The sequence below is a fragment of the Eretmochelys imbricata genome, chromosome 24 (assembly GCF_965152235.1).
Source record: "Eretmochelys imbricata isolate rEreImb1 chromosome 24, rEreImb1.hap1, whole genome shotgun sequence".
NCBI lineage: Eukaryota > Metazoa > Chordata > Testudines > Cheloniidae > Eretmochelys > Eretmochelys imbricata.
In genome coordinates, this window is record NC_135595.1 from 18,630,842 (window position 1) to 18,650,121 (window position 19,280).

The following is a 19,280-nucleotide window of genomic DNA, read 5'->3' on the forward strand; positions in this document are numbered from 1 at the left end:
GACGACTGAGGGGGGATAGGAGAGAGGTCTATAAAAGGTTGAAGGGTGTGGAGGAAGTAAATAAGGAAGTGTTATTTACTCCTCCTAACAAAAGAACTAGGGGCCACCAAATGAAATTAACAGGCTGCAGGTCTAAAACAAACAAAAGGAAGTATTTCTTCACACAACGCAGAGTCAACCTGTGGAACTGGTTGTCAGGGGATGTGGTGAAGGCCAAGACCATAACAGTGTTCAAAGAAGAACTAGATAAATTCATGGAGGGTAGGTCCATCAGTGGCGATTAGCCAGAATGGGCAGGGATGGTGGCCCTAGGCTCTGTTTGCCAGGAGCTGGGAATGGGCGACAGGGGATGGATCACTTGATGATTCCCTGTTCTGTTCATTCCCTTTCATTGGCCTCCGTCGGAAGACAGGATACTGGGCTAGATGGACCTTTGGTCTGACCCAGTAGGGCCATTCTTACATTCTTATGCTCGAGTGTGGATAACAGTGTGGCCACGTGCATGGGGAGAGGTGTGACAGGACTCCCTGTGTGGAGCCCCACCATGCCTCAGTTTCCTGGGTCCCACAGGGCTGTTGCACAGACCAAGTCATTAAGGTTTGTGATGCCCTCAGATCCCATGGCGAGAACTCCGCAGAGAGGCCCAGGAGGTGTCATTAATCATTCAGCGCAGCGCAGGCTTGGAACAGCGGGTGGGAAATACGGCCTGGGGTAGTGCCCCACTGAGAAGAAAAAGACGTATTGACCGAGGCAGGGCTGCGGTGGAGAACACACAGTGGGTGATCGTGAATCAAAGGCTGGAGCACAATGCAAATGCGCCGGGGGATTGGATTAAGCTTGTACTGGCAACGTGTGTTCTGGCATTTCCTGACTTCTCAGAGCTTCAGTGTGCAACCTCCATGGTGTGCTTGGAATGTAGATTTTTGGATTGCAGATTTTATATTTGGAATGTAGATTTTTATTGCAGATTTTATATTTACACACATACACAGAGAGCCAAGCAAATTCTTATGTGGCTAATGCATCTGACAGCGCCCCAGTCTCCTGCGGACGGGCCCAGCAATGGGCAACCTGTACTTAACAACACACCGGGGGCTTTTATTTCGGATCCTGATTTATTCAGTGAATTTGCTAATGCACAGAGAGATTCCAGCCAGCCGTGAGGTACCAGGACAGACGCACACCCATATTCTGGGCAGACTCTTGGTTACGCAGCGGCCCCCCTGCATCGCCCCGGCAGCGCGGAGGGGCCTCGGAGGGGGCGCTGCTGGGAATTCAGGCCTTTCCTCACAGGCACCAGGTGCCACGAGGCCAGTGCAGGGCAGGGGGTCAGGAGAGCAGCTTCACCAGCAGCAGCCCAGTCAGGCCAGGCAGGTAGAGGGCAAAGGAGAATTTCCCCAGAGCCGGGCTGGCTCCGCTGGGAGCAGGGCTGGTGGGTGTTTTCTCCGCCGGAGCGTCGGTTGCCCGTGAACACAGGTATATGTAGGGTCCTGACGCCAGGAAGGTTCCAGGTTTAATGTCCTGAGCAGACGCAGTAGCGCAGCCTTTCGCTTGAAATGGCGAAGAAGATGGACCTGAGGAAGGAAACCAGCCTGTTATGAGGCGGGGGCAGCTCTGGTTCCTTCTCTGCCCCCAGAACCTCTGTCTCCACCATCCAGCGGTTCCCGCCTCTGCCCCCCGGTCCCACCCTCCCGGTGCTCTCCCTGCTCTCGCTGTAACCGGCCACGGCAGGCCGGGCGTCTGGTCCCCTCTTGCCTCCCCCGCGCCCCTTTCCGCAGCTCCACAAGAGACTGAAGCTGGAGTTTGGATCCCAGCTGATCACCGGGGGTGGCTCCTTCCCCAGCACGCGGCCCCCTGAGGAACAAGCCCGGCTCTCAGCGTCCCCGGCAGCCCTGACCGCTCGGTTCAGTTATTTTATAAACACCCCAAAGCGCTGGGAGTCCTGGACAAACACGGAGAACAGGAGCTTCCGCACTGAGCAATGGCTTCGCTCCACCTTAAACATACAGGAAGTGGGGTCTAGTGGTCAGAGCAGTGGGGGCTGGGAGCCAGGACTCCTGGGTTCTCTCCCCAGCTCGGCATCACTGACATAACAACCCTTCCCATGGCAAGAGACACGTTGTCATAACTCCAGGAGCCGGGCGGCATCACTGAGCGGGGGGAGCTGGTGTGGAAGGGAAAACTTCCAAGTTCCTCTCTCCTTCCCTTCAGGCAAAACCCCCCCTTGGCTGCCCCCACCTGCCCAAGGGCTCAGCACAGACTCTAGGTTTCACCAGCTCTCTGGGGAATTCCCGAGGCGTGAGATTCCCAGGGGAGCTCCCTCACTGTCCGCAGCTGGCAGAATTTGCCGTTCAGTATCTCCCCAGTGAAACCGATGCGATGGGTCTCGTCCCCTGCACAAGGGGCGATTGTGCCGTTCCAGGTATCGGACTTCAGATCAAAGCAGGTGGGGCACTGCAGCCCGTTCCTGGTGGCACTCCCTTTGGGCACTGAGAGACATAGTTACAGGTGGATTAAACCTCATTCAAACGGGCGGGTGCGCCCGCTGCCCTGCTTTGCTCGGCCCTGCGAAGGCCCCACCCCAGCCCGTGGGCACAGCGACCTCTGAACCTGACAGCCGATCAATTTCAGCATTTCTGGGCATTTTCTAGGCCCCCAGGGCCAGAAGCCTGCTCCTCTTTGGGAGAAATCAGAAACAACCCCCCACCATCTGATCAGCCCAGCCACCTCTGCGATTGTCTCAGATCAAACACCGGGTCGACGGCCCCAGTGACACCCCATCTCCGCTCTGCCCAGCGTCCCCGGGGGTGTAACACGGTAACACCCGCAATGACCGATCTCCCAGACAGAAAGAAGGAGGATGGTGGGGGGAGGGGGCATGGGGGTGAAGGGGCATATACACAGACCTGGGGGGGGCGCCGGGATGGGGGAAGAGGGGCATGGGGGGTGCTCTGAATCCCTGGCAAGGTGGGGGAGATTGCCATAAAAAGTGTCTCCAAGGAATTCCCAGACTTTATTGGATGATCTGTGCCCTGTTGTGTTATTTTCCCAACCGATCCCCGGGTGGCTGAAATCCCCCGTCCCCACCACGGCCTGGGCTTTTCAAGATTTTGTTGTTTAAGAAAAGCCTCACCCACCTCTTCTTCCTGGTTAGCTGGTCTGTCGCCGACCCTACCGTGGTGTTCCCCCCCCGCCCCGCTTGTTACCCCTTTTATCCCGACCCGGAGCCTTTAGACATGTCTGTCTCCTATTCCCATCTCAGCCTCCGAGCAGGTGCCAACACCTTGGCTATACCAGGCAACCCCTCCTCCCTTTGTCCCTGCCCGCCCGGAGCAAGCTGTGCCCCGCGGGGCCGATATCCCAGCCATGTGTGTTCTCCCCCCACATCTCTGTGACGCCGGCGATGTCCCACCTCTGATCACTCACTCATTCAAAAGCTGAAAGCGACGGGAAATCCAGTCGTTTTGGGAAATGGCCAAACAGGAGGTTTTGAATTTTTCGCACCAGGACCCACAGGGATAAACTGGCCAGCGATAAACAGCCCTGGGGCTCTGAACCAGGTTTCCAGCCACCAGAAGAGGGAGCTTCTGGAAGGGCTTCCCAACTGGAGGAGGGGAGACGCAAAGCCCCCAACGAGTTTGCAGGTCGATCTTGACAGGGGTATGAACAAGGTCCTACTTGAATTGCGGGATGATTGTCAAAAAATTGCGTCTGAGTTGCGGACAAGCCATGGAAAATTGTGGAGAAGTCATAACGGACCTTATTATTTGCGATAATAAAGTCCACGATGACTTTTCTGTGATTTTCCACTGTCGTCTGCCTGGGGCTGAGGGCGGGGGCCAAGGGCTGAGAGCAGGGGCATTTGCTGTCAGCCCTGAGGTGGCCAGGGCTCCCACTGTCAGCCCCATGCACGATGGGGGCTTCCACTGCCAAACTTGTGGTGGAAGCCTAATGTTGCGGAATCTGCCATTTCTGCAGTAATATTGCAAGTTACGTACGGTGTTTGTTACGAAGGTTTAGATGGAAGCATATCCTGGCTGCTTGCTACTGCTTCTCTCAGATGCAGCCCTCGCCCTTCTGATTTCAAATACATTTTAAAATAGGCCCCAACTGTTCTCCCCACCCGGCTTGGAGACCCGCCAGCTACAGGTATTTCAATGGACAACAGAAATGACATTCGAGTAAATGGACGCGTAGGGCAATAAAGGGGAGAAATGGTCACAAATACAATCGTGCCGGGGGTTTCTCCACATGCACAATTCGACTGCGGCAAGTGGGGGGGTCTAAGGGTCCGCTGGGGTGTGAATCTACCCTGCGCCTGTCCACGTGCACCCTGCTGACGCGTGTGAACTGTTCGTTACTGTGCTTTGAGCTAGTCCCCTTTCAAGGCGCTCTAATGACCTGCTCATGTGCACCAGCAGGGGGCGCACAGATGGATTCACACCCCAGCTCACCGCCGTCTAATTGTTTGGGTGAACAAGCCCTTAAACAGGGATGGTAAAAACAGATCCCCATGTACCGTCCAGTACAGCCGAGTTACAGTTATCTGTGTCGTTGCATCAGCTGGTGTTGATCCTCAGAAACGTGCCATTCCTGCCAGTAAAAGTGATGGGGGATTTTATGCCACTGTTCTAGTCATCTATACATTCTTTGTAGAAGTCAGTGGTCGGTGTCTCACCTGTTTTAAAGAGAGAAAACAAAGAACAGAACTGAGAGGCTGGGGGGGGGAACCTTGAGTAGGATCAGGGAGGTTATTTTACATCTGCTTTTGGCCCTGGGGTGACACTGCTGGGATCCTGGGCCCAGTCCTGGGCCCCATGATTCAGGAATGAAGTTGGTCGGGGGTCAGAGAAGAGCCACGAGGATGATTGAATGGTTAGAAAACCTGCCTTAGCGTGAGCTCAAAGCTTGTATCCACTGACGTTAAAGGATTCGATGTGTGGATAGTAGGGGGCTGTGTGTGTGTGTAAGCAGGGGGCGGTGGGAGTCAGGGCCAAACCTGGGTTACAGCCCACATTAACTCCGCAGTGAAGAGAAACCCTGAGTGGGTGCAGGTATGAATAAACCCATTTGTGACTGTCCTGGGAAAATTACCTGAGTGTGGTCAGAGAGAGAGCGAGCGCTGGGTGCATGGAGATAGATAGATAGATGGGGTCTGTGGGGATAGATAGATAGACAGAGGGGGTGGATGGGGATGGATGGATAGATAGAGGGGGTGGATGGGGATAGATAGATAGATAGATAGATAGATAGATAGATAGATAGATAGATAGATAGATAGAGGGGGTGTGGGGGGATAGATAGATAGATAGATAGATATTATGTTAAAGCTGATGGTGTCCTATGCATCCTTCTGTGATGGGGTGTACCTACCCTGCACCGGCCCCGAAAGGGTTAACTCTGCTTTTCAGGCTGAGGAAGCCCCGCCCCTCCGACTCTGCTGCACATGCTCAGCCTGGAGGCAGGGTATAAAAGGAAGCAGCCCAGCTCAGCCTGGGCAGGCTGCTGAAGGGGGAGGATGCAGACAGCAGGCTCTCTCCAGGGAGCTGCTACTGGCTTCACTTGCAGAGCCACGGCATGCAGAGCTCTAGACGGGCTCCAGGCTGCCTGACGAGCCCGCAGAAGAGATCGCGCCGGCAGGAGCTTCGCCACTTGAGGACCCCCGAGACCCGGGAGAATCGTGGAGCCTCGTCAAGGGAGAAAGGGTCGGAAGCAGCCCAGGGGACTTAGACTTTCCTCCAGTGAGTGAACTGGGGAACCAGTCAGCGTGTTTCGGGGGCATCTCCGCTGACTCGGTGGTGGGCACCCACTCCGCTGCCTGGGCCCTGGGCTGGGGCTCGGAGGAGCAGGGAGGGCCTAAGTCCCCCTACCCGTAGGCCACACACCACTAAGTGGTGCCCCACTTCCCCGACGGGCCAATCAGCCATGCAATCCCACAGAGATGGGTCACTTTATTGACTCTGGCCACTAAGCCGCATTGCCACGTTTTACAGTCAGGGTCATGAACACAGGACCTAACTGGCTGCTATTCAGTTTTTTCCCTTCTTCTCACCCTGCGTGATCCTGCACAGGAAATGGAGTGTACCTACCCCCTTCTTACAGGGTAAATGGAGTGACACCTTCTTACAGGGTAAATGGAAGGAACCATTAAATCTCTTTAATTCAATGGAAGCATGAACAAAAACGGGTCTGTAACTAAAGTTTTCGAAAAGCTCAGGGAGTTGAACTTGGAGAAGGTTTGGAATCTCTTTAAGTCAAAGGGGCAAAAATTATCTTGAGTTTGCATCCCAAGCAAGCAGAATAAACGTGTGCGGCCAGGCTCCAGACCTGAGTAGGTGACTAACCACTTCCTACAAGATTTTGGGAGCAAGGTGACTGTCTACAAGGAATCTCATCACCGATTTCTCTTTTTTAACACGATCAGAAAGTACATTTCCACCTAAAGCACCTTCACTTGTTGCATCGCAGCCGTCCATTGTGGAGGTGAAAACGCAGTGAATAAAATTCAATAAATAAAGCCCAGGGGGTGAAATCCAGGCCCCACTGAAGTCAATGGGAGATTTATAATTTGGGTCCAGGATTCCAAACCTCTGTGTCTTCAGGTCGCCATGTACGACACAGTAACGCTGCCTGAATAAATCAAGTGTCTAGCAACAAATGGATATAAACTGGTGTAGCAGGGTGGCTACCCTGCTCCTAAATAGGAGGGGTTAAAAGCAGCCCTGGGGTGGGCTGTGGCTGGGGATGGCCACGCCCCAATCAGGCCCCAGCTGGCCTGTATCGAAAGGCTGGGAGCCAGAGGCCCAAGGAGTCTCTCTCCGGGCTGGGAGGGTAATGAGAGTGGTGCACTGCTGGGGAAGGAGCAGGCTGGGCAGGGGCGCTCCAGGCTGGCAACTCCCCAGGCTGTAGGGCCTGGTCCAAGGCCCATAGAGGTACTGGGAGGCAGAGGAAGGCAATAGGTCCGACCCCCTTGCCTATGATGAGGCCTTTACACTGCAGTCTGCCCCAGGGCGCGGGGGCTTGGTGATGACTGGCAGTAGCCCAGACGGCGGCAAGGTGGGGATAGTGCGTTGGGGGTTCCCCAGGAAGGGGAGACCCAGAGGCAGAGTGTGGGGGTGCTGCCAGGGGGCAGAACCCAGAGAAAGGGGCACCTGGGTCTATGAGGGACACGGGGGCCAGAGCTGTGCGGATCACCAGCCTGCAGAGGGCGCTCCGCGCTGGAAAGAGCTAATTCCCCAATGACCAGCAGGAGGTGCTGCAGGGGTGAGTCCGAACCTTTACACTGGCCATCACCCAGTTTAGTCTTAAAATTAGAGGAAGGGCTGTAAACATCAGAGGGGAGCAGTGGGAGCAAAAATCAAACTGGCTTCAAGCCTGAGCTTGATAAGTTTATGGAGGGGATGGGAAGCAAATATCTCTAACGGCTGGTGATGGGACACTAGCCGGGAAGGGCTCTGAGTTACGGCGGAGAATTCTTTCCCAGGTGTCTGGCTGGTGGGTCTTGCCCCTATGATTCTATGACTCTATGCTCAGGGTCTAACTGATCGTCGGATTTGGGGTCAGGCAGGAATTTTCCCCTGGGTCAGATTGGCAGAGACCCTGAGGTTTTTTTGCCTCCTCCTACAGCATGGGGCACGGGTCACTTTCAGGTTTAAACTAGAGTAAATGGTGGATTCTCTGTAACTTGAAGTCTTTAATCCATGATTTGAGAATGTCAGTGACTCAGCCAGAGGTTAGGGGTCTGCTGCAGGAGGCGGTGGGTGAGGTTCTGTGGCCTCCGATGTGCAGGAAATCAGACTAGAAAGATGATCACGATGGTCCTCTCTGGCCCTAAAGTCTACGAGTTCTGCGCCGGGTGACTGTGCTTTGTTGATGGACCACGTGGGGGTTGGCCTGAGCGATGATGAGGGTTGTGACACAGACTGCAGGGTAAGATGTGCCTGGGTTCCCGGCAATGTCACCTACCCAGTGTCGATTCTCCTGCCCCTGAGATGCAGCCTCCTGTAGCCTTCGTTGCTGTGCAGGTCTCTTTAGGAGACTGGCACGTGTCCACTGAGCCAGAGCACTTCTCACATTTCAGGGTTCCTGTTGGAGGAAGAAGAAGAAGAAATGCTTCCTTCTTACTGGGGGTAACAGTGTCACTCTGACACGCCCCTTAACCCAAGTCTTCCCCCTCTGCTCCAAACAAGCCGAGGGGTTAATGGACCCGATTCCCTCTGGGACACTCAGCAATTGCTCAATTTCAGCCCCTGGGCCAGCAGTACACGGGGGGTCAGACTGGGGATGGGTGAAGGGGATGGTGCTCTTCCCAAGCTCCGCCCACAGAATAAGCTCCTCCCACCCCAGATGTTGCTCCTGGTGTGCAGGTAATCACAGTACTGGGAGAGTTGCTCGCTTCGCAGCGTGTGTTGGCTGAGTCCATTGCACGGCCCGGGGGTCCTGGCAGCCCCCCATGGTCCTCACAGACTCCTCGGGTGCCCCTTCCATCCCCTTCTATTGCAGGGACGTCATGAAAGCCCCTCCACCTCCTACTTCATGCCAGGATCTCTGTGTGCCCCGCATTTCCCATCCCCCATACCAGGGCCCCCATTCTCCCCCCCCCCATGCCAGGGGCTCTCTGTGCCTCCCATTCCCTATCTGTGGCGAATGGGAAGGATGAAAATTCCCAAGCAAAAAACTTTGTTAAGAAGAAGAAAAGGACATTCATTCTCCATTGTTCCCCAAATACCATTGATACAAGTGGCATTGACCACAGCACATGGACACTCACAGACCTCTTGGGGACCTGTAAGTGAATGATCTCTGCCCTTTAGTCCTTATGTACAGCGCCCTGCACGCAAGCTGTGCGAGTGCAGCAGCTTCACACCTTTTCTTTTAGAGAGGCGTAGATTTTCAGGCTCTGATGCTGATCTAGTCTGAGCTCCGGCCTAGCCCAATGGCTCTCCCAGCCATTCTGCCATCCAGCCCATATCTGATGGTTCAGCTACAGCCAGTCTTTTATTAGGGCAGCCAATCCCAATGTTCCACCCTGCCTCTTGAGAAGCTGCTGCCAGGGTTAATTCCACCTTGAACTGGTCTAAATTCAAATCCCAGCCACTGGATCTCATTCTGCCTTTGTTTGCTCGGTTGGAGAGCCCTCTGCTACCAGAAACTGTAGGCCTGATTCCAGGTTACACTCAATCCCCAAGCAGTGTAATTTAGTCCTATATTTAGTCCCCATCATGCTGCCAAAGCAGTGCAGAGGGGCCTTCGTGGGAATAAGAATTCAGGGCAGTGTCCAGTCACGGTGTCCCTCAGGCCTGGTCTACACTAAACAGGTTGATTTCGCTACGGCACTCGGAGGGAATCCACACCCTGAGCACCACAGTGAGGCCAACCCAACCCCTGGAGTAGATGCAGGTCGACAGACGAATGCTTTCCTGGGGTTGGCTACCATCACTTGGGGAGGTGAGTTCCTAGAGGGATGTTTCCATTGGGGCAGGCGGCATCTTCACTATGGGGCTCTGCCAGTCCACCTACAGCGCTGGGACATGACAGCAGCCATAGTGTAGACAGGGTCCTGTACCCCACACAGAGCTAATCCCCCCTTCCTGCACATGCTGCATATTCCCCTGACTGGGGGTCCGGGGGTATAAAGGGTCCAAACCCAGGCGGGGTTAGACGGCCACAGCAGCGGGTGACTCACCTTGTGCACTCGTTGTAGCTAGGAGAGCAGGGAGAAGGCAGAGGAGGAAGGAAACCGTCCTAGTGCTGGGAGGCCCACGGGGCTGGGCTCGGAGCCGAACGGGGCCTTCTCCCGGCTGACACAGCAAGCTCTGCCGGGGGGAGGAGGAGAGAGTCAAGTCCGAAATGAGGCGGGAAAGGGACTTCCAGCCCAGATTCAGGGGGGGAAAGCACCAGGAATCAGAGCTGCACAAATAACCGATTTTTTGATTCACTGGCAGTTCTCGAAGATTGGGAAACAAATCATTCTGGGTTGACCCAATTTCTCGTCCAACTGAAAAGCCGAACGAAAAATGGTTTTCTTTCATTTCCAAGCGTTTGGAAACATTTTAATTTGGCTTAAAAATAAATGGTGCCATCTCTTTTGAAATGGAAAGACATTTTGAGTTGAAAAAATCAAAACGTCTAATTCTGGAAATGTCCAGACAAAACGTCTCCATTTTTTAACGATTTTTTCCCAATGATTTTTTTTTTCTGCTGAAGCAATATGGCAAATTTGAGGCAAAGTCACGAAATGTTTCAGTCACCCCAAACCCGCATTTTTCGGTGGAGAAAAGTCAGGGTCAAAAAATTTCTCTCAGCTCTCCCATGCCTAGTAACCACAGAGTGGGCGCTCCAGGGAGGAGCCCGGCATGCGACTGTTTTTTTTAATCCCACTCCCAGCCACTCCCGCGTTGTTTCTTGCATATCTATTTCACTCCCACCCATAATCATCTTAGATCTCGCAAATCCCACGATAGAGAGAGAGAGAGTCCCTCGTGCTACTTTCAAACAAAATAGTCTGGTTAATATATTATACATATAAACGGAAGTCAGACATAATTCTTACAGCTAAAAGTATAAAACAAATCTTCCTTAAACCATGTAAAAAGTTATTTAAGTGCTGTTATAATGGACATCAAATCGCTTTCTATCCTTTGCTTAAATTTAAGTATAAACACTTTTATTTTTAAAAAGCCAACTTGCTTTCTATTGCTGAAATTCTACTGATGACAAGCTGCTGCCCTGTGTTTTCCCGCATATTACCGCAGTCGGCTTTCTTTGGCCACCCAATCCCACCTGCAACAAAGCACTTTTACCCGCTCCTGCTATTATGGCAGCAGGTCCTGTGGGTCCCGTGGGATCCCAGTCCTGCTGCAGAGCTCTAGCCTGGCCCAGGTTTCACTCCCTCCTCCGTATTTGCTCCAGGTCTGCACCGTCCCTTTTGACATGGGGCGACCGGCATGGCCTGTGGGGCGCCAGGGACAGAGCATCCTGCCAATCTGCAGAGGGGCCCTACAGTGTTTCCACATTATCTCCACCCCCTTGGGCGGCTTCTTCCCTTTCCACTTCTGCAGCGAGCTGAGATGTCCATTGATCCTCCTGCAGGGACACTCCGGTCCCTTCCCTGGATCAGCCCGGTTCGGTTAGAACCTGTCAGGTCTAGGAATGCTTCAAACCCCATCCTTTACGCCGGTGGCTCTCAGCCAGGAGTACGTGTACCCCTGGAAGTACGCAAGGTCTTCGGGTACGTCAGCTCATCTGGATATTTGCCTAGTTTTACAACAGGCTACATAAAAAGCACCAGCAAAGTCAGTGCAAACTAAACTTTCCTATGGACAATGACGTGTTTCTACTGCTCTATCGACTATACTGAATGTAAGTACAATATTTATATCCCAACCGATTTATTTTATCATGACATGGTAGCAGTGAAAAAGTCAGTCATTTTTCAGTAATAGTGTGGCTATGACACTTTTGTATTTTTATGTCTGATTTTGTAAGCAAATAGTTTTTAAGTGTGGTGAAACTTGGGGGTGCGCAAGACAAATCAGACTCCGGAAAGGCGTACGATAGTCTGGAAAGGTTGAGAGCCCCTGATTTACACGCTTTGTGGCAGAGCATGAAAGGTTACAAAGAATAATTTAACACAGCATTAAAAACTCTTAACTTCAGCAGCACAGTGGTTCCGTTCACCTCCAAATTCTCTGTGAAACCGAAGAGACGCACTAACCTGTCTAGCACGACCCCTTTCCTCTCTCTATAGTCCAAAGACAGGTTTCAGAGTAACAGCCGTGTTTATTATCATACACATTGTAAGGAGAGTGATCACTTTAGATAAGCTATTACCAGCAGGAGAGTGGGGTGGGGGGAGGTATTTTTTCATGCTTTGTGTGTATAAAAAGATCTTCTACACTTTCCACAGTATGCATCCGATGCTGTAGCTCACGAAAGCTTATGCTCAAATAAATTGGTTAGCCTCTAAGGTGCCACAAGTCCTCCTTTTCTTAGTCCAAAGACAGGATCAGATTCATATATACATTGGGAGTAACTGTGAATGACTTACTGAAAGGTAACATGTTATACGACCCTCATGCCTGGGCACTCCCTCTTTAAATACAGTTCAGATTGACCCTTCTCAACCCACTGTGTTTTATAGAACTTGTCTCACGCAGTCTGCTGGCTCATGTAACCGAGATAAGAGGTGGTACTCAGCTCAGTCACAAGGTAGAGGTGCGACTGTTTGCACATGAGAACTCTTTAGCTACATCCTGAGATGGTGTGGATCGTAGAGCGATGGCAAATTCACAGCAGGTGCGGATCAGGCCCCATTGACTTCAATAGAGCTAGGGCCAATTGACACCAAATGGGGGGGGTCCAGTGCAACTATCACAAGGAAACTGAGGATGACCATGGAGTTGGCTCCATGACAACTGCTCCCCTCCCACTCCCAGAACAGGTTGCTAGCTTCCTTGTCGTTGACTTGTGTAAATATTCACTGGGGACAGATTTTCTTACCCGCCGCATATCAAGGGTGTTGCGTCAAACTGGATCCCAAGAGCACAACCTTGCGCCCGGCTGGGGGAATTTAGTTATAGAATAACTGAGCAGAGAAGAGTGTTTCGGCCTTGGTTGCATTCCAGGCCAGTTTTTCTCCCTGAGGTTGTCGAGATGGGTAGGGGGCTTCCAGAGAGAAGCCAGGGTTAGGATCTCCAGGAGCCTAAAGAGAGACCCGAATAGCTCCATGTATAATGTTTTTCATGCTTTAAAAAAGCAATTTTAAAAATGGTAATGTTTTGCTTGAAATACAACATTTCTATACTTTTGAAAAAAAAATATCTAGGTGTACTTTCTCTGAAGCCCTTGACCACCAACAGTAGGGTTGATCAAGAAATTTTTTGACATTATCCCTCTGTCTGTATCCGTGTCTGTGTTTACAATATATATGTCATCCCTTTGTCTTCAGCTCAGCCTGTTATATTACACCTTGCGTGCTTGAGTTTTGGTTCAGTGATAAGGATAATAACCTGACTGTTTCATTTTGTGTTCTTAATCAGTATTCCTTCATTTTAAGTGGTTTCAGCATTTGTGTACACGTTTACAGTAGAAGATTTCAAGAGTAGATAAGCTACTTATTGACAGCAGAAGATTTCAAGTGTGGATAGGCTACATAGTGAGCAGATAGATCACTATGAAGAGGAGATTTGAAAGTGGTGCAAGCAAGAGACAGCGAAAACAATTGAGTGAAGCAGCAGCTAAGAGCTCAAAGCCAATAACTTCATTTCTCAAACCACTGGAAAACGCACCTTACCCAGCAAACACTGCTACAGATAATGCAAACGCCAAACTGCAATAGGTGATGTTTCAATGTCAATACCGGGTCATGAGGACAGTAGTCAAGAAGGAGATGTGCCAACAGTTAACAGATGCAGCAGACGATCAAGAAACTCAACAGGAAGATGTAGTTCTTACGCAGCAAGAGCAATTCATGAGTATTACGGGTTTGACTCTGACTGACGTTGGAATTATTGACAAGATCAATGCTGCCCAAATGCAAACTTTTCCTCAAATTAGTTGTTTTGAAATTCCAAGTAACATTCCACGAGATGCTGATAATCATGCTCTCCCTACTCGTCTGCTGACAGAAACTCTTCCAAATGGTGAGACCTGCACAAGAGACTGGTTATGCTGGAGTATGGGAAAAACAATCTCTGTACTGTGCACCCTGCTTCATTTTGAACAACAGTGCTGCAAATGCACCAGTTCTCTCTGATCACTCAGGATGGAGCATCAACAGAGGTTGGAGGAAGTTGAAAGACCGGATATCATCACATGAGAGTTCAACGTCACACAAAGCCCTGGTCTACACTGGGGTGGGGATCGACCTAAGATACGCAACTTCAGCTATGAGAATAGGTTTCAGAGCAGCAGCCGTGTTAGTTTGTATCCGCAAAAAGAACAGGATGACTTGTAGCATCTTAGAGACTACCAAATTTACTAGAGCATAAGCTTTAGTGGGCTACAGCCCACTTCATCGGATGCATAGAATGGAACATATAGTAAGATAGATAGATAGATATACACACAGATAAGTTGGAAGTTACCATACAAACTTGCATCCGATGAAGTGGGCTGGAGCCCACGAAAGCTTATGCTCTAATAAATTTGTTAGTCTCTAAGGTGCCACAAGTCCTCCTGTTCTTCTAGCTATGAGAACAGCATAGCTGAAGTCGATGTATCTTAGGTTGACTTACCTCGCGTCCTCACAGCGCGGGGTCAACTGCCGCTGCTCCCCGTCACCTCTGCTTCTGCCTCTTGCCGTGGTGGAGTACAGGAGTTGACGGCAAAGCGATCGGGGATTGATTTTATCTCATCTACACTAGATGCGATAAATCGATCCCCGATAGATCGATCCGGCAGGTAGTGTAGACATACCCAAAGAAAACTATGTTACATTGAAATCAGCCAGTAGGGCAGCATCAGCTGAAAGTTCAGTTGAGAATTTACTCTTGACTGAACTCTCTACAAAACTAATAACTGGAAAAAAAACTTCTTGAGCGCATCCTGGATGTCATCCTTGTTCTTCCTGAGCAGGGATTGCTTTCTTTGGTTCCAGTCAATGTATTGGTGATCATTCAAATGGAAGCTTTCAAGGCATAGTTGAGCTCCTCAGCAAATATGACCCACTTTTATGAGAGCATGTTAAATGTGTTTGAGAGTCGCAAGAGAGTCCAAAGCACATGCAAGTCCATTGCCTCTCCACACACAGACAAAACGAGTTTATTGAGCTATGTGGGTCATTCGTACAAACAGCCATTCTTGATGAGATGTGAAATGCCAAGTATTTTTCAATCAGTGTTGATGCCACTCCAGATTATTCTCACAAGGAACAGACTACTATGGTTATTTGATATGTTAAGATTGTAGACAGCTCAAAATTTTCAATTGAAGAAAGGTTTATTTTGTTTGATAATTTCACGAGAAAAACTGGAAAAGAAATTGCTGCTCAAGTACTAGCAACTCTAGAAGGTTTTAAGTGAGATTTTCAAGTCTTCATTGGTTCAGCCTCGGACAATGGATCTAATATGGCTGGGAAGTACCAAGGTGGACAAGCAGTTCTGCCTGAGCATAATTCAAACTATTTTCTCCAGCTGTGAAAACCACACACTAAACCTTGTAGGTGTTGACTGGGCTGAATCATGCAAGGAGGCAATTACTTACTTCGGAGCTGTTCAGCAATGTACAATCTCTTCAGTAGCAGTCCACAAAGGTGGGAAATTCTGAAGCAATCTCTTCCTGTTTCACTGCAGGGGATGTCCCAAACTAGATGGTCTGCATGGATTGATGGGGTTCAACCGGTTGCACCGCATTTGAATTCTGTGAGAAAGGCTTTAAATGAGTTTGAATCCCTCAATCTCACTGCAAAGGCTCGAACTGAACTTCAGTCTATTCAGAAGCACATGTCCAAATTTGAAAGCATTCTGATGTCATCTTTGTGGATGAAGCTACTTACAATGATCCACCAAACTAATCTGGGAGTTGAAGCACCCAATGCTAGACTGGATGTTGAGAGGGATAACACTGAAAGTCTTATCAATGACATTCAACAGATTCGTGAACAAGGGGATGCGATCCTGACTGAGTCCAAATTAGTAGCACAGAATATTGGCATTTCTTCTGAGTTCTCCACCAATCGCAACTTACCTACTGAATCCGGTGCCGAGCAGCATTATAGGGTCAATGTCTCTCTTGTCGTCATTGACTCTATTTGTACCCTTTGGGGGTTTCTTTGGCAGTTCATCAGACTGAGTAATGAAGATCTACTTTCTGCAGCTGAACAATTTCAGCAACAGTACAATGAAAAAATCTCAAAAGATCTCAGTGACGAGGTCATCTTCCTCAAACGAATATAGTCCACGAACTTTAAATTGGATTGCAAGCCAAAAGAATTGCTTCAAGAAATACTCGAATGTGGACTCTCTAGGGTGTTTCCTAATATCACAATTGCATTGCGTATTTTTGTCAGTTTGTCTCCATCAGTGGCTTCAGGTGAACACACCTCCAATGTGTTGAAGCAGGTAAAGAACTATCACCATTCAACTATGGGACAAGAGCGTTTGAATGGGCTCACCATGCTTAATGTCAACTGTGACATTGCACGAAAGCTAGATTTTTTCCTCAATAATTAGTGCATTTGCCCAGAAAAAGGCTAGAAAAGCATTTGTTAAATTAAAAAATATTCAAATTATGTCTCACTCTTTTTTTGGTGCCTTATTTTGTTTTGATGTGTCGTCATTTTTTATTTTTATTATGGCTAGGGGCCTCTAAAGCTGGAAGTGGCCCAGGCCTCTCTGGACCTCTGAGAGGGCCTGGTCTTTATTTCAGGGGTGATGGTGTCGATGTGTTGTTTACGGACAGGCACGTAATGCGGTTTATCCTAGGGGATGGTGACAAACTCGTTCCTTCCTCGGACGGGGCCGCAGCGTAACAGGGGAATGGAAAAGTCCCCCACAAGCTCTTTTGGTTTTAGATAGTCTCACATGGTCGCCTCTTCTAAAAGGGGCAACAACCGGTTTTATTTCAAAACTGTCTCTGTAAACCATTTTCCATACTGTGGCAGGCGGACTAGTTCCAGAGGCCCCCTGCTAGAGGCCTCGCTGTCCTGTATCACCCTGCCCCGGAGTAGAGCAGAGAGAAGTTCTCCAGGCAGCCTAGAGTGGCTGCAGAGGAGCGGCCAATCAGAGGGGCTGACGGATCGACCAATAGGGGGCCAGAAGGGCCAGATAAAAGGCAAGCCACAGAGCAGAGCCTTCAGTGGCTGTGTGAGACCTGACGAGGGAGGACCGGGAGCCTGGCTGGCTAGATGAGCAGCAAGCCACGGGCAGCTCACCGCAGAGAGCTCACCGGGCAGAACCGGGCCCAGGGAAGGCTGCCAAAGACCAGGCGCCTGGCTGGCTGGATAGAGCAGCAGCAGGACCATGAAAACGTCAGTGCGGGCTGTGAACGCTCTGGCTGTCACTCTTTATAAACTCAGGGAACACGTCGAGGTAGTGAACGGTGTGGTGGGATGCAAAATGTCTCCACAGCCGAGATTTTAAAGTTCTGTTAAATGGCTCCACAACCCCCGCTTTGACTTCATTGTTAGTAACAAAATGGAGAACGCCATTAACGCCGCTTCAACAATCTGCTTGAAGGGTTGTTTAAAAATGCTTTTCCCTGATTGGTTTGTAATTTTTGAGGCATGCAAGCTTCGCTGAAAATAGCCTTAAAGGACATGGATACTTCACTGCCCGTCTTGTCTTTTAGGCCTAAGGCCCAGGCTTATTTAGGCCGAATGTCTGTTGCTGTTAAGATGTACTCAAAATCACTCTCAGATTCCAGAGATTTGGGGGAGGGGGGGTTCCAGCCTAGACCCTCACACTATACCTATTCTAATTGTACGTTTCCCTTCTGGATGCCCTAAGGGGGGCTGAAACCCCCTTGGTAGAGGGCGGTGGTGGGAGTCCTTAGAGGGGTCACACAGCCCTCTTTCGGGATGGTCACCCCACCCCAGAACCTGCCCTGATTGGTCAAGTCTTCTCTCAGGGAGGTCCTATGGGCTGAGACCAACCCCACTTAGTAGAGGAGTTCTTAGAGGGGTCACACGCCACCCCTTGCTTCCAGCCATGTGTCCATCTTGACCCCTGAAGTAATACCCCAAGGGGTGAGTCTTATGGTGACAAGTGGGTGGGGCTGAGGGGGAAAAGGGCAGGTTCAATGTTTGTACTACTTATCTGTCCCCATACACCCCCCTAACTAGTGTGGTTAGATGTTGATAGATGTTTGGTTGCATGTGTGTGTTCCCTCTGTGTGCCGCCCCAGTCCTGCACAGACATCTGGCAGGGCAAACCTCGAGCGAATTGCCCAATGACCACAAGATCCGTTAAAGGATGAAGGCACCAGGCCAGGTTTATTGTCGACGAAGTACGGTACTAGTATCCCGCAGACTTTACTGGGCCACTAATACAGGTATGCCTGTAACGATGGACCAGCTCAGTGAACAGTGGGACTTTCTGTTCCTCCCTAGACTAGACAAAGACACTCCCTCTGAGATACATCTTTATACCCCGATACAAACAAGTTACGTACTGCCCCTCTGACATAGCTACTGTAGTTACTGTCCCCTGACATGGCTCGTTACTACTCATTACCGTGTACATGTTGGTTTGATTAAAACATCTCTATTACATACTGACCTTATCTTTTAGGAGGGCTCAGTGCATTCCTATTATCCTTGGGGAATGGCTTTGTACCATCCTTGATATCGGGGTGTTCCAGTACCATCTGATATCGGGATGTGTTTGCGTGAGCGCTCTGTGCCTAGCACTTCTTAGGAATGTGTATTTCTGCATTATCAGCCCTGTTCTTGCCAGATTCTTTGAGCAGGTCCTGCCTCATACCAGGCCTCTGATTCAAGGACTTATGTCTTAGGTTCTCTTCCTCCTCCAGCTAGCTAGCTAGCTATCCACATATGCCCCCACCATCTATCTATCTATCTATCTAGATCTTCAGGGCAGGACAGTGTCAGCATGTCTGTGCAGTGCCTGGCACACCAGGTCCCTGATCTCTAGGTACTACCCGAGTACGTTTCTTTCTCTCTTACGTGCCAAGGGACCTCAGATCCCTCCGGGCTAGGATAGCACTGAAACGCAACCACCTCTGGGGTGGAGGTGAACTCCAGCCTGGGGAATATCCAATGACAGCAACATTTAGGAAACGTGCCCTGGAAGATTAAATATCCTCAGAGAGGAGCCCAGTTGCTTTAACTGAGACAAGGGTGGAAATCGGCAACTGCACTGTGACTCCCACTCATCCTCTGCCAGGGTGGCCCAGCTAGGCTGCTGCCCAAGGACTGTCCCCAGGGGACACCAGCAACCACACACCACACAACAGAACCACTAACCCAGGAACCTATCCTTGCAACAAAGCCCGTTGCCAACTGTGCCCACAGATCTATTCAGGGGACACCATCATAGGGCCTAATCACATCAGCCACACTATCAGAGGCTCGTTCACCTGCACATCTACCAATGTGATCTATGCCATCATGTGCCAGCAATGCCCCTCTGCCACGTACGTTGGTCAAACCGGGGAGTCTCTACGTAAAAGAATAAATGGGCACAAATCAGACGTCAAGAATTATAATATTCAAAATCCAGTCGGAGAACACTTTCTCAATTTCTCTGGTCACTCGATTACAGACCTAAAAGTGGCAATTCTTCAACAAAAAAACTTCAGAACCAGACTCCAACGAGAGA

At 50.3% G+C, this 19,280-nt stretch overlaps 1 pseudogene; it reads right to left on the reverse strand.

Annotated features, from left to right (window-relative positions):
* Window positions 1-1,329: 1,329 nt before the first annotated feature.
* Window positions 1,330-10,263, reverse strand: LOC144280004 (phospholipase A2 inhibitor and Ly6/PLAUR domain-containing protein-like; annotated as a pseudogene).
* Between the last annotated feature and the right edge of the window lie 9,017 nt (window positions 10,264-19,280).